The sequence below is a fragment of the Entelurus aequoreus genome, linkage group LG10 (assembly GCF_033978785.1).
Source record: "Entelurus aequoreus isolate RoL-2023_Sb linkage group LG10, RoL_Eaeq_v1.1, whole genome shotgun sequence".
In the NCBI taxonomy this organism is placed as follows: Eukaryota; Metazoa; Chordata; class Actinopteri; order Syngnathiformes; family Syngnathidae; genus Entelurus; species Entelurus aequoreus.
This window is the reverse complement of record NC_084740.1, coordinates 19,380,897-19,394,831: the sequence shown is the minus strand read 5'-3', so window position 1 is coordinate 19,394,831 and position 13,935 is coordinate 19,380,897. Positions and strand designations below refer to the sequence as shown.

At 40.1% G+C, this 13,935-nt stretch overlaps 1 protein-coding gene across 1 annotated transcript in view; it reads left to right on the top strand.

The window, feature by feature from the left end:
- capn12 (calpain 12) overlaps positions 1 to 13,935 on the top strand; it is a 97,402-nt gene that overhangs the window by 539 nt on the left and 82,928 nt on the right. The gene's annotated exons all lie outside the window — the stretch shown is intronic.

Sequence of the window (13,935 nt, the reverse complement as noted above, 5' to 3'; positions counted from 1 at the left end):
AATAGCATGTTAGCATCGATTAGCTTGCAGTCATGCAGTGACCAAATATGTCTGATTAGCACTCCACACGAGTCAATAACATCAACAAAACTCACCTTTGTGCATTCATGCACAACGTTAAAAGTGTGGTGGACAAAATGAGACAGAAAAAAGTGGCATAAAACACGTCCTAGAAAGTCGGAGAAACTTATACATGTAAACAAACTAAGGTGAGTTCAAGGACCGCCAAAATTAGTAGGACAAAACGGCGCTTGCCAAATACTCGAATCAGTGAAGCATGTTTAATATAAACAGTGTGATTTATAACAATTAGGGAGGTTTGTGTTATGTTTGTCATACAGAAACCATATTAAAACAAAAAATATATTTTTTTTCCCCCTCATCTTTTTCCATTTTTCATACATTTTTGAAAAAGCTTCAGAGAGCCACTAGGGCGGCGCTAAAGAGCCGCATGCGGCTCTAGAGCCGCGGGTTGCCGACCCCTGACCTATACCAACCAGCCAACACATCAATATTCAGGGTTTCTCACATTGCATTGGAATCCATAAACTGCTATAAAATTGATTGAGCTGGCAAGTTATTGTGTTGTTGGATACGGTGGAATAGGCGTTAGTGCTGGTGCCTCACAATAAGAAGGTCCTGGGTTCGATTCCCAGGCGAGGGGTGTTTCTGTGTGGAGTTTGCATGTTCACCCCGTGACGGCGTGGGTTCCCTCCGGGTACTCCGGCTTCCTCCCACCTCCAAAGGCATGCACCTGGGGATAGGTTGATTGGCAACACTAAATGGTCCCTAGTGTGTGAATGTGAGTGTGAATGTTGTCTGTCTATCTATGTTGACCCTACGGGACAAGCGGTAGAAAATGGATGGATGGATATATAGTCATGGTCAAAAGTGTACATACACTTGTAAAAAACCTAATGTCATGGCTGTCTTGAGTTTCCAATCATTTCTACAACTCTTATTTTTTGTGATAGAGTGATTGGAGCACATACTTGTTGGTCAGCAAAAAACATTCATGAAGTTTGCTTCTTTTATGAATTTATTATGGGTCTACTGAAAATGTGAGCAAATGTGCTGGGTCAAAAGTATACATACAGCAATGTTAATATTTGCTTACATGTCCCTTGGCAAGTTTCACTGCAATAAGGCGCTCTTGGTAGCCATCCACAAGCTTCTGCTTGAATTGTTGACCACAAATTGGGTGCAGTTCAGCTAAATGTGTTGGTTTTCTGACATGGACTTGTTTCTTCAGCATTGTCCACACGTTTAAGTCAGGACTTTGGGAAGGCCATTCTAAAATCTTCATTCTAGCCTGATTTAGCCATTCTTTTACCACTTTTGAGGTGTTTGGGGTCATTGTTCCTGTTGGAACACCCAACTGTGCCCAAGACCCAACCTCTGGGCTGATGATTTTAGCTTCTCCTGAAGATTTTGGAGGTAATCCTCCTTTTTCATTGTCCCATTTACTCTCTATAAAGCACCAATTCCATTGGCAGTCAAACAGGCCCAGCGCATAATACTACCACCCACCATGCTTGACGGTGGACATGGTGTTCCTGGGATTAAAGGCCTCACCTTTCTCTTCCAAACATATTGCTGGGTATTGTGGCCAATCTTTTTTTTTTTAAATACCAATTTTCATAATATTTGCCATATTTTGACATACAAATGTTGATGCTTCTCTTAGGCATACAGTACAGGCAAAAGTTTGGACACACCTCTTATTCAATGTGTTTTCTTTATTTTCATGACTATTTACATTGTAGATTGTCACATCAAAACTATGAATGAACACTTGTGGAGTTACGTACTTAACAAAAAAAGGTGAAATAACTCAAAACATGTTTTATATTCTAGTTTCTTCAAATAACCACAATTTGCTCTGATTACTGTTTTGCACACCCTTGGCATTCTCTACATGAGCTTCAAGATGTGTGCCAACCAGCCAACATATCTGTGGTAGCCATTTTTGTGTTGTTTATATTTCTGCAGTCCTGCATATTAAGTTAAATCATTTGTTGCTTGATGAATACTTGGGCTTACTGCGCTACTGCACTTTGGTGTTGGTGATTGTATTCATCAAATTTTCAGGGTGTTGGCAACTCTAGTGAGGCATTTTGCACTTCTCTTTGCTATCCCAATAAGCATATTGTCAGAATAATTGTATCTAAGTTATCACAAAACTTTGTGTTTCAATGACTTCCCGGAGAGCAGACAAAAGCTGTCTTTGATCTTACCAAGCAGAAGGCTTGTAAAACTCCACTGTGTAGGATGGGAAGCGACATGAAGGTGTCTGTTTCTTTCTTCTATTGTAATCCACAGGATGATTTTGTCTTGACCCGAGATCTACAAAGCGGAGAGGAAGCAGGGCCTGACTCCACTTCTGGCACCTTTTACTTTGAACTGTTTTACGACCTTTTCTTTGAACTGTTTTCTAACCAAGGCGATGGCTGTTTACGACCCCCCTCCCTTAGAAACCGCTGTTGCCATGTAATCAGGGAAAGTCCAAATAAAAGACGAGGCGTACAATCTTTCGAGAGAGCGTGGGACGACACTGTACAAGGGTACAGTGTCTACGCGTTTCTCCTAATTGAGCTAATTTTTATTCTGTCTCTGTTTAATTCCTTGCTTCTTGTCTTGTTTAATAGATGTCATCAGTGTTTGAGCCTGACAAATATATCCACAAAATCAAAAATAGTCCAACTTTTTTAGGTTGGGAAGTCCAAACAAACATGATTTTGTTCACTTTTGTTCCCAGTTACAATTGTTAAATGTCTTTTCTCCACTGACTGCTATTCTTGTCCACATTTCTGTTGCACTGCACTGCACTTTGGGACTCGCAACAAAGCTTTTCAAGCCCTTTTTCCAAGCGTCTCTTCACAGCATGGTGTTGTCTTAGTCAGTGTTCTCTCCGAGGAACCCAGTCAGCGCTGACTTATTAATTTTTAATGCGAGTCTTTGGGTTAGGGACCCTCGCTCCTTGTTTACATCCTTCTGATGTTGGCGTCGACACGTTTTAATGCTATTCTGCTGCGTGTGTGTGTGTGTGTGTGTGTGTGTGTGTGTGTGTGTGTGTGTGTGTGTGTGTGTGTGTGTGTGTGTGTGTGTGTGTGTGTGTGTGTGTGTGTGTGTGTGTGTGTGTGCGCAGGACGGGTGCACTGATGATGGGACACGGCCTGCTAAGATTTCTCAGGGCACAAAATTGGGGAGTGGAGAGTTGGGGGTGGGGGGATCGGGGCAGTTTGGTTATTGTTTGCGGGCATTTTGGGAGGCAGAGCGGGGTGAATGGGGAGTGTCAAGGGGTTGGAATAATTGCTGACTCTATTTTAAGGACATAAAAACCTCTGCACCAGCATCTCGGCCGCAACCCCCCCCCCCTCCCCAATGAAAATGAAGTTCTATGATCCCTCTAGCTCATTAACAGCAGGTCTTTTAATGAGCTTTCAACAAGGTGGGGGCTGGGTAGATGAGGATGAGCAGGATTGGAGGGGGGGGGGGGGTGAGTTATTGCACCAGATGTACACACGCCCACTCGTACCAATTACCATTGTGTTATAGAGAATAAAGTGGAAATGATGACAGAAGCCATTGGTCGGCCCCTCAGACTCCGTCGAGTCAGTTTTTTCCGTTTTGCTCCACAGAGACAGAAAAGGAGGGAGGGGGGGAGGGGAGACGTCCAGGTGACAGGTAACATCCTCCATGTCTCCCTCTGGTAAACTCTGCCCTGCCCTGTCTTGGAGGGCGCCGCCGCGGCCGCCGTTTGGCGCTTTTATGAGCCCAATTATGTCAGGTAAGGTGATACCCGGCAGAACCTGCAGCCTCGTAGGCCGTGGCCCATACAGTAGTGACCTTTTTTTGTCTTCCTGGGCAGCGCGCACCTCTCCGCCGTCCTTCCTTGACACCAGCCAGTCGCGGCCGTCAGCCAGTAAGAGACTCAGGTGTGTTTTCTGACCGACTGTCCCTTCACTGCAGTAATGTGGACTTTGGCACCGGACGTCGACACCACACCGCACCTTAAACCATAAACTGACAAGGTGGACTCAATTCTGTCCTTGCAAAGATGACGTTAATCAATTTGACTGGCAGTGTTTGTTTACTGTTTTTAATGTAACCTTGCTGCTGCCCTCTTGGCCAGGTCTCCCTTGGAAAAGAGATCTTTGATCTCAATGGGATTTTACCTGGTTAAATAAAGGCTAATAATAATAATAATAAGTGTCCTATGTGCAAAACCCCAAAACCGGTGAAGTTGTCACGTTGTGTAAATGGTAAATAAAAACAGAATACGATGATTTGCAAATCCTTTTCAACTTATATTCAATTGAATAGACTGCAAAGACAAGATATTTAATGTTCACACTGAGAAAATACATTTTTGTTGTTGTTGCAAATAATCATTAACTTAGAATTTAATGGCAGCGACACATTGCAAAAAAGTTGGCACAAGGGCGTTTCTGGGTGTTGTTGATAAATGGCTTTCGCTTTGCATAGTAGAGTTTTAAATTGCACTTACAGATGTAGCGAAGAGCTGTAGCTACTGACAGTGGTTTTCTGAAGTGTTCCTGAGCCCATGTGGTGATATCCTTTACACGCCGATGTCGCTTTTTGATGCCGCCTGAGGGATCCAAGGTCACAGGCGTTCAATGCAGCGATTTCTCCAGATTCTCTGAACCTTTTGATGATATTACGCACCGTAGATGGTGAAATCCCTAAATTCCTTGCAATAGCTGGTTGAGAAATGTTGTTATAAAACTGTTCAATTTGCTTATGCGTTTGTTGACAAAGTGGTGACTCTCGCCCCATCCTTGTTTGTGAATGACTGAGCATTTCATGCAAGCTGCTTTTATACCCAATCATGGCACCCACCTGTTCCCAATTAGCCTGTTCACCTGTGGGATGTTCCAAATAAGTCTTTGATGAGCATTCCTCAACTTTCTCAGTCTTTTTTGCCACTTGTGCCAGCTTTTTTGAAACATGTTGCAGGCATCAAATTCCAAATGAGCTAATATTTGCAAAAAAATAACACAGTTTACCAATGTTTAGTATCTTGTCTTTGCAGTCTATTCAATTGAATATAGGTTGAAAAGGATTTGCAAATCTTTGTATTATGTCTATTATGGTGGTAGTAGTTTGTAGAACTGCACTGCATTCACTGACAGCTCTGTTGGTTACTTCATAATAATGGTATTAGTTTGTTTCAAACATGAATACAGTTACCATGTAGTACAGGGGTGCCCATTACATCGATTGATGGCGGTAATATAGCTAATATAGACACTTACATCATGTGTTGCCTTCATTATAAGACTTATATAAGACTTTTAAAGTCATTTTGATAGTAGGCTAATATAGACACTTACACCATGTGTTGCCTTCATTACAAGACTTTTAAAGTCATTTTGATAGTAGGCTAATATAGCTAATATAGACACTTACATCATGTGTTGCCTTCATTACAAGACTTGTATAAGACTTTTAAAGTCATTTTGATAGTATGCTAATATAGACACTTACATCATGTGTTGGCTTCATTATAAGACTTATATAAGACTTTTAAAGTCATATTGATAGTAGGCTAATACAGACACTTGCATCATGTGTGGGCTTCATTATAAGACTTTTAAAGTCATTTTGATAGTAGGCTTACCGGTATATAGCTAATATAGACACATCATGTGTTGCCTTTATTACAAGACTTATATAAGACTTTTAAAGTCTTTTTGATAGTAGGCTAATATAGAGACTTACACCGTGTGTTGCGTTCATTACAAGACTTACATAAGACTTGTAAAGTCATTTTGATAGTAGGCTAATATAGACACTTACATCATGTGTTGCCTTCATTATAGGACTTTTAAAGTCATTTTGACAGTAGGCTAATATAGCTAATATAGACACATCATGTGTTGCCTTCATTATAACACTTATATAAGACTTTTAAAGTCATTTTGATAGTCAGCTAATACAGACACTTATATCATGTGTTGCCTTCATTATAAGACTTATATAACACTTTTAAAGTCATTTTGATAGTAGGCTAATATAGACACTTACATCATGTGTTTCCTTCATTATAACACTTAAATAAGACTTTTAAAGTCATTTTGATAGTAGGCTAATATAGACACTTACACCATGTGTTGCCTTCATTACAAGACTTTTAAAGTCATTTTGATAGTAGGCTAATATAGACACTTATATCATGTGTTGCCTTCATTATAAGACTTATATAAGACTTTTAAAGTCATTTTGATAGTAGGCTAATATAGACACTTATATCATGTGTTGCCTTCATTATAAGACTTATATAAGACTTTTAAAGTCATTTTGATAGTAGGCTAATATAGACACTTACACCATGTGTTGCCTTCATTACAAGACTTTTAAAGTCATTTTGATAGTAGGCTAATATAGCTAATATAGACACTTACATCATGTGTTGCGTTCATTACAAGACTTATATAAGACTTTTAAAGTCATTTTGATAGTAGGCTAATATAGACACTTACATCATATGTTGCCTTCATTATAAGACTTATATAAGACTTTTAAAGTCATTTTGATAGTAGGCTAATATAGACACTTACATCATGTGTTGCCTTCATTATAAGACTTATATAAGACTTTTAAAGTCATATTGATAGTAGGCTAATACAGACACTTACATTATGTGTGGCCTTCATTATAAGACTTTTAAAGTCATTTTGATAGTAGGCTTATATAGCTAAAATAGACACATCATGTGTTGCCTTTATTACAAGACTTATATAAGACTTTTAAAGTAATTTTGATAGTAGGCTAATATAGACACTTACATCATGTGTTGCCTTCATTATAAGACTTTTAAAGTCATTTTGACAGTAGGCTAATATAGCTAATATAGACACTTACATCATGTGTTGCCTTTATTACAAGACTTATATAAGACTTTTAAAGTCATTTTGATAGTAGGCTAATATTGACACATCATGTGTTGCCTTCATTATAAGACTTATATAAGACTTTTAAAGTCATTTTGATAGTAGGCTAATATAGACACATTATGTGTTGCCTTCATTATAAGACTTATATAAGACTTTTAAAGTCATTTTGATAGTAAGCTATCATAGACACTTACATCATGTGTTGCCTTCATTATAAGACTTATATAAGACTTTTAAAGTCATTTTGATAGTAAGCTATTATAGACACTTACATCATGTGTTGTCTTAATTATAAGACTCATATAAGGCTTGTAATTTTTTGTGGCTCCGGACAGATTTTTGTTGTTGTATTTTTGGTCCAATATGGCTCTTTCAACATGTTGGGTTGGAAGCATACTGGAATGCTGTCTGACCCAGCTCTGTTCCACCATCGGTGTATTTTTCTGAGAATGCAGCGCAGACTGCTGTTCTTTACGCATGTACTATATGTGCAGACAAACCTATGATAGGAAGACGAACCCCAGCATAAAGTTTAAAATGAAAGATGAATAAATATAATACAGTAAATTCAGTAAGTATTCACGGTGCTTCACTTTTTCCACAATTTGTTACGTTGCAGTCTTATTCCATAGTGGAATACATTCATTTTTGTCCTCAAAATTCTACAGACAATACCCCAGAATGACAATGTGTAAAGTTGTTTTTCTACATTTTTGCAAATTGATTAAAACATTTTTACAAAAATCACATGTACAGTACATAAGTATTCACATCCTTTGCTAAGTTATTTGTTGATTACAGCCTCAAGTCTTTTTGAATATGATGCCACAATCTTGGCACACCTAACTTAGGACAGTTTACTCATTCCTCTTTGCAACACCTCTCAAGCTCCATCAGGTTGGATAAGAAGTGTGTGTTTTCATCCAGGATGTCTCTGTACATTACTGCATTCATTTTCCCCTCTATCCTGACTAGTCTCCCAGATAGTTTTCATCCAGGATGTCTCTGTATGTTGCTGCATTAATTTTTCCCTCTATTCTGACTAGTCTCCCAGACAGTTTTCATCCAGGGTGTCTCTGTACATTGCTGCATGCATCTTTCCCTCTATCCTGACTAGTCTCCCAGTTAGTTTTCATCCAGGATGTCTCTGTAGGTTGCTGCATTCATTTTGTCCTCTATCTTGACTAGTCCCCCAGTTAGTTTTCATCCAGGATGTCTCTGTACATTGCTGCATTCATCTTTCCCTCTATCCTGACTAGTCTCCCAGACAGTTTTCATCCAAGATGTCTCTGTACATTGCTGAATTCATCTTTCCCTCTATATTCTGACTAGTCTCCCAGATTGTTTTCATCCAAGATGTCTCTGTACGTTGCTGCATTCATCTTTCCCTCTATCCTGACAAGTCTCCCAGATAGTTTTCATCCAGGACGTCTCTGTACATTGCTGCATTCATTTTTCCCTCTATCCTGACTAGTCTCCCAGTTAGTTTTCACCCAGGATGTCGCTGTACGTTGCTGCATTCATTTTTCCCTCTATCCTGACTAGTCTCCCAGATAGTTTTCATCCAGGATGTCTCTGTACATTGCTGCATGCATCTTTCCCTCTATCCTGACTAGTCTCCCAGTTCGTTTTCATCCAGGATATCCCTGTACATTGCTGCATGCATCTTTCCCTCTATCCTGACTAGTCTCCCAGTTCGTTTTCATCCAGGATGTCTCTTTACATTGCTGCATGCATCTTTCCCTCTATCCTGACTAGTCTCCCAGTTCGTTTTCATCCAGGATGTCTCTGTACATTGCTGCATTCATCTTTCCCTCTATCCTGACTAGTCTCCCAGACAGTTTTCATCCAGGATGTCTCTGTACATTGCTGCATTCATCTTTCCCTCTATCCTGACTAGTCTCCCAGTTATTTTTCATCCAGGATGTCTCTGTACATTGCTGCATTCATTTTTCCCTCCATCTTGACCAGTCTCCCAGATAGTTTTCATCCAGGAAGTCTCTGTACGTTGCTGCATTCATCTTTCCCTCTATCCTGACAAGTCTCCCAGATAGTTTTCATCCAGGATGTCTCTGTACATTGCTGCATTCATTTTCCCCTCTATCCTGACTAGTCTCCCAGTTAGTTTTCACCCAGGATGTCGCTGTACGTTGCTGCATTCATTTTTCCCTCTATTCTGACTAGTCTCCCAGATAGTTTTCATCCAGGATGTCTCTGTACATTGCTGCATGCATCTTTCCCTCTATCCTGACTAGTCTCCCAGTTAGTTTTCATCCAGGGTGTCTCTCTACGTCGCTGCATGCATCTTTCCCTCTATCCTGACTAGTCTCCCAGTTCGTTTTCATCCAGGATGTCTCTGTACATTGCTGCATGCATCTTTCCCTCTATCCTGACTAGTCTCCCAGTTCGTTTTCATCCAGGATGTCTCTTTACATTGCTGCATGCATCTTTCCCTCTATCCTGACTAGTCTCCCAGTTCGTTTTCATCCAGGATGTCTCTGTACATTGCTGCATTCATCTTTCCCTCTATCCTGACTAGTCTCCCAGACAGTTTTCATCCAAGATGTCCTCTGTACATTGCTGCATTCATCTTTCCCTCTATCCTGACTAGTCTCCCAGTTATTTTTCATCCAGGATGTCTCTGTACATTGCTGCATTCATTTTTCCCTCCATCTTGACCAGTCTCCCAGATAGTTTTCATCCAGGAAGTCTCTGTATGTTGCTGCATTCATTTTTCCCTCTATCCTGACTAGTCTCCCAGTTAGTTTTCATCCAGGATGTCGCTGTACGTTGCTGCATTCATTTTTCCCTCTATCCTGACTAGTCTCCCAGATAGTTTTCATCCAGGATGTCTCTGTACATTGCTGCATGCATTTTTCCCTCTATCCTGACTAGTCTCCCAGTTAGTTTTCATCCAGGGTGTCTCTGTATGTTGCTGCATGCATCTTTCCCTCTATCCTGACTAGTCTCCCAGTTCGTTTTCATCCAGGATGTCCCTGTACATTGCTGCATTCATCTTTCCCTCTATCCTGACTAGTCTCCCAGACAGTTTTCATCCAAGATGTCTCTGTACATTGCTGCATTCATCTTTCCCTCTATCCTGACTAGTCTCCCAGACAGTTTTCATCCAAGATGTCTCTGTACATTGCTGCATTCATCTTTCCCTCTATCCTGACTAGTCTCCCAGTTATTTTTCATCCAGGATGTCTCTGTACATTGCTGCATTCATTTTTCCCTCCATCTTGACCAGTCTCCCAGATAGTTTTCATCCAGGAAGTCTCTGTACATTGCTGCATTCACCTTTCCCTCTATCCTTACTGGTCTCCCAGTTTTCGCCGCTGAAAAAATCCCCACATCACCATGCTGCCATCACCATGCTTCACTGTAGGGATGGTATTGGCCTGGTGATGCCTGGTTTCCTCCAAACATGACGATTGATGAGTTCAATATTTATCTCATTAGACCAGAGAATTTTGGCAAACTTTTTTACTAAGATATGGTTTTCGTCTGGCCACTCTACCATACAGACCCGATTGGTGGTTTTCTGCAGAGATGGTTGTCCTTCTGGAAGGTTCTCCTCTCTCCACAGAGGAATGCTGTAGCTCTGACAGAGTGACCATCGGGTTCTTGGTCATCTCCTGACTAGACTAAAATGAATGCAGCAATGTACAGAGGCATCCTGGATGAAAACCAACGCTTTTCATCCAACCTGATGGAGTTTGAGAGGTGCTGCAAAGCGGGGAAAAGAGGAAAGATAGGTGTGGCAAGCTTATGGCAACGTATTCAAAAAAGACTTGAGGCTGTTGTAATTGCAGCCAAAAGGCTGTGTATATTTACAGTATATGTTCATGTGATTTTTTTTTTAGTTTAAAAAATTTGCATTATTAAAAAAAACAAAAACACATTGTCATTATAGGGTATTGTCTTTAGAATATTGAGGATAAAATTCATATATTCCATTTTGAAATAAAGTTGTAACATAACAAAACGTGGTAAAAGTGAAGGGCTGAGAATGCACTGTACATAGCCAGTCATAAAACGTACAGCACAGCGTCAGAACATTTGTGGAAAAACTAAAGAAAACAAATAAAAAAAAACATACAAATTAACACTTTAGAGAAGGGCCTACGTGAACGTGAATCATATTTGTATAGCGCTTTTTCTCTAGTGACTCAAAGCGCTTTACATAGTGAAACCCAATATCCAAGTTACATTTAAAGCAGTGTGGGTGGCACTGGGAGCAGGTGGGTAAACACACAACGGCAGTGACTAGGATGGCGGAAGCGGGGATCGAACCTGGAACCTCAAGTTGCTGGCACGGCCACTCAACCAACCGAGCTATACCGCCCAAATATTATATCACACATTTGTGGAAAAACTAACGAAAAAACAGTTTAAAAAAACATACAAATCAGCACTTTAGAGAAGGGCCTAGAGGTGAGCCTTTGGGAACGCCACAAATCATGTGGTACTATACATTGACAGTGTGTGTTGTAACACTGTAAGCCATGTCTGGCATCCAAAGCCACGATCCTCCAAATAAAAGCATGAACCTGTCGCAGACTTCAAACTAAAGTGATCCCAGCCTTGTGGCTAGTCACGGTCATTATACGCGCCAAGCACAGTTTTCTGGCGACACTGGCGCACTCTCTAATTCCGATTTAAATTTAAGATGATTAGCGGTAAAACTTTCACAACAAAGGGAATGTGCGAGCTGTGTGTTTACTTTCCTGTGGGCCTGGCCTGTGGCCATAAGAGGCTCTCACTTATGCATGAGGAGATTGCGCTTTATCATATAAAAAGCCAATTAACTGGGAGTTTTAATTACTTTCCGTACACTGTGTGGCGCCTCCAATCATCTCTGCAGGCCCCTGTCCTGTTTACCCTCCCTGACATGGATGGCACACATAAAAGTTAAGAGTAGGGGGGGCGGGGGGGTTCGGTATTAAATCAGGAGTGCGGTGGACGCTGATAACAAGAAAGAGAAAGATGCATTCGGGAGCGATCAGACTAACCGCAGGAATCCCTCTCAGCTCTTTATGTTTGCTCAGTTGCAGCGATCCCACCTTCACTAGCCCCGCCACCCTTCCCTTTCCCCCCCCCCTAATGACCGCACAGTGAAACCTGAACGCTGGAATTACACCCTGCTTCTCTTTCTCCTCCCTGGGGGAGTGTGGGAGGACGAAGTGCCAAGTCCATCCAGAGTCCATTTTTTTTGGCACTTGGGGGTCAAGGGTTCATTCTAAGGCAGACCTGGGCAAAACAGGGCCCGCGGGCCACATGCGGCCCATTAGATTCTCAATCCGGCCCGCCGGACGTGCTACATAATTTTTTTTTTTTTACAGCTTTAACATCAAAACTGTAGACGCCATTTTGATGTGATGTGATGTTTTTAAATGACTTGAACTATAGAAAGTATTTCAGTGGTTGACATCTGCGGTTTTGGGTGTTATAGGAGTTATTAGGGTAATCTATGTCAGTGGTCCCCAACCTTTTTGTAACTGCGGACCGGTCAACGCTAGAAAACGGGGGGGGGGGGGGGGGGGGGGGGGGGTGTATGGTATTTTTTTTTTTTTTTTTTTGTCAAAAAAAAATACAGTCATGTGTTCTTACAGACTGTATCCCTGCAGACTGTATTGATCTATATCACGGGTGTCCAAAGTGCGGCCCGCAGGTCATTTTTTAACGGCCCCATGGCACATTTTAAAAATACGATTGAAAAAAATCAAAAACATAAAAAGCGGTATAAAAGAGCAAACAGGTGAAATGTAACAAGAACATGTTGCAATGTTTACTCTAATAACACAAAGCTGCCATGCAGGCTGTTTATTTCTTTAAAAAATAATAATGAATCAAAATCAATGTCATTATGAATTATTGACCTATTCAAGGCTCCAATTACATCACATTAGATAATCCACTTTGAGATATTTTTTGGGGAAAATGTTGCATATTTTTTGTTCGCCATATAAAAAACTGAGCTATTTTTTTAAAGAAGGGCCTCAAACGAACAAACAAAAAACATAAACAACAATAAAACTTATAATTGACGGATAGATCTGAATTTGATCTCGAGATTATTGTGTTCAAAGTAAACAGTAAAAAAAATTATAATTTATTTTTTAACACTTTAATGAGTAGGACCCTTTTGGATCCCCAATAATTTTAGTGTGATTTGTTTTTAAGTGTCATTGCTTAAAAAATAATAATGAATTAAAATCAACGGTGTTATGAGTTATTGACCTTTTTAAGGCTCCAATTATTATATAATCTCAAATATTCCACTTAAAAATTTTATTGGGTGAAAATATTGCATATTTTAATTTTTTCCATGAAAAAAATGGGTTTTCTTTGACAAAAAGGGCATACAACTTAAATCTTTAAAAACGTTATATTGACAGATAGACCTAATGTTGATCTAGAGATTTAAAACTTGAATAATAATACAAATAATAATACCGAATAATGACACATTTTTAATATTTTTTTTACCAAAACCCTGTGGGGTCCCCAGGATCAAGCTTGAGTGGAGGCCTATATGTATATTTTTTATACATATATTGTATTGGTTTTTTAAATAAAAAATATCAAAATGGCCCCTGCTTGCTTTGATTTTTCATTGTGCGGCCCTCAGTGGAAAAAGTTTGGACACCCCTGATATATATTGATATATAATGTAGGAACCAGAATATTAATAACAGAAAGAAACAACCCTTTTGTGCGAATGAGTGTAAATGGGGGAGGGAGGTTGTTTGGGTTGGTGCACTAATTGTAAGTGTATCTTGTGTTTTTTATGTTGATTTAATAAATAAATGAATAAATTTAAAAAAAAAAAAATTATTATTATTTTTTTAATTTCTTGTGCGGCCCGGTACCAATCGATCCACGGACCGGTACCGGGCCGTGGCCCGGTGGTTGGGGACAACTGATCTACGTCACAGCAGCTCAGACCAGGAACAAAGCAGAGTGGGCGGGGTTTGTTTTCAGAGCCGCCAGCCCCAAACGCCTGTGTTAA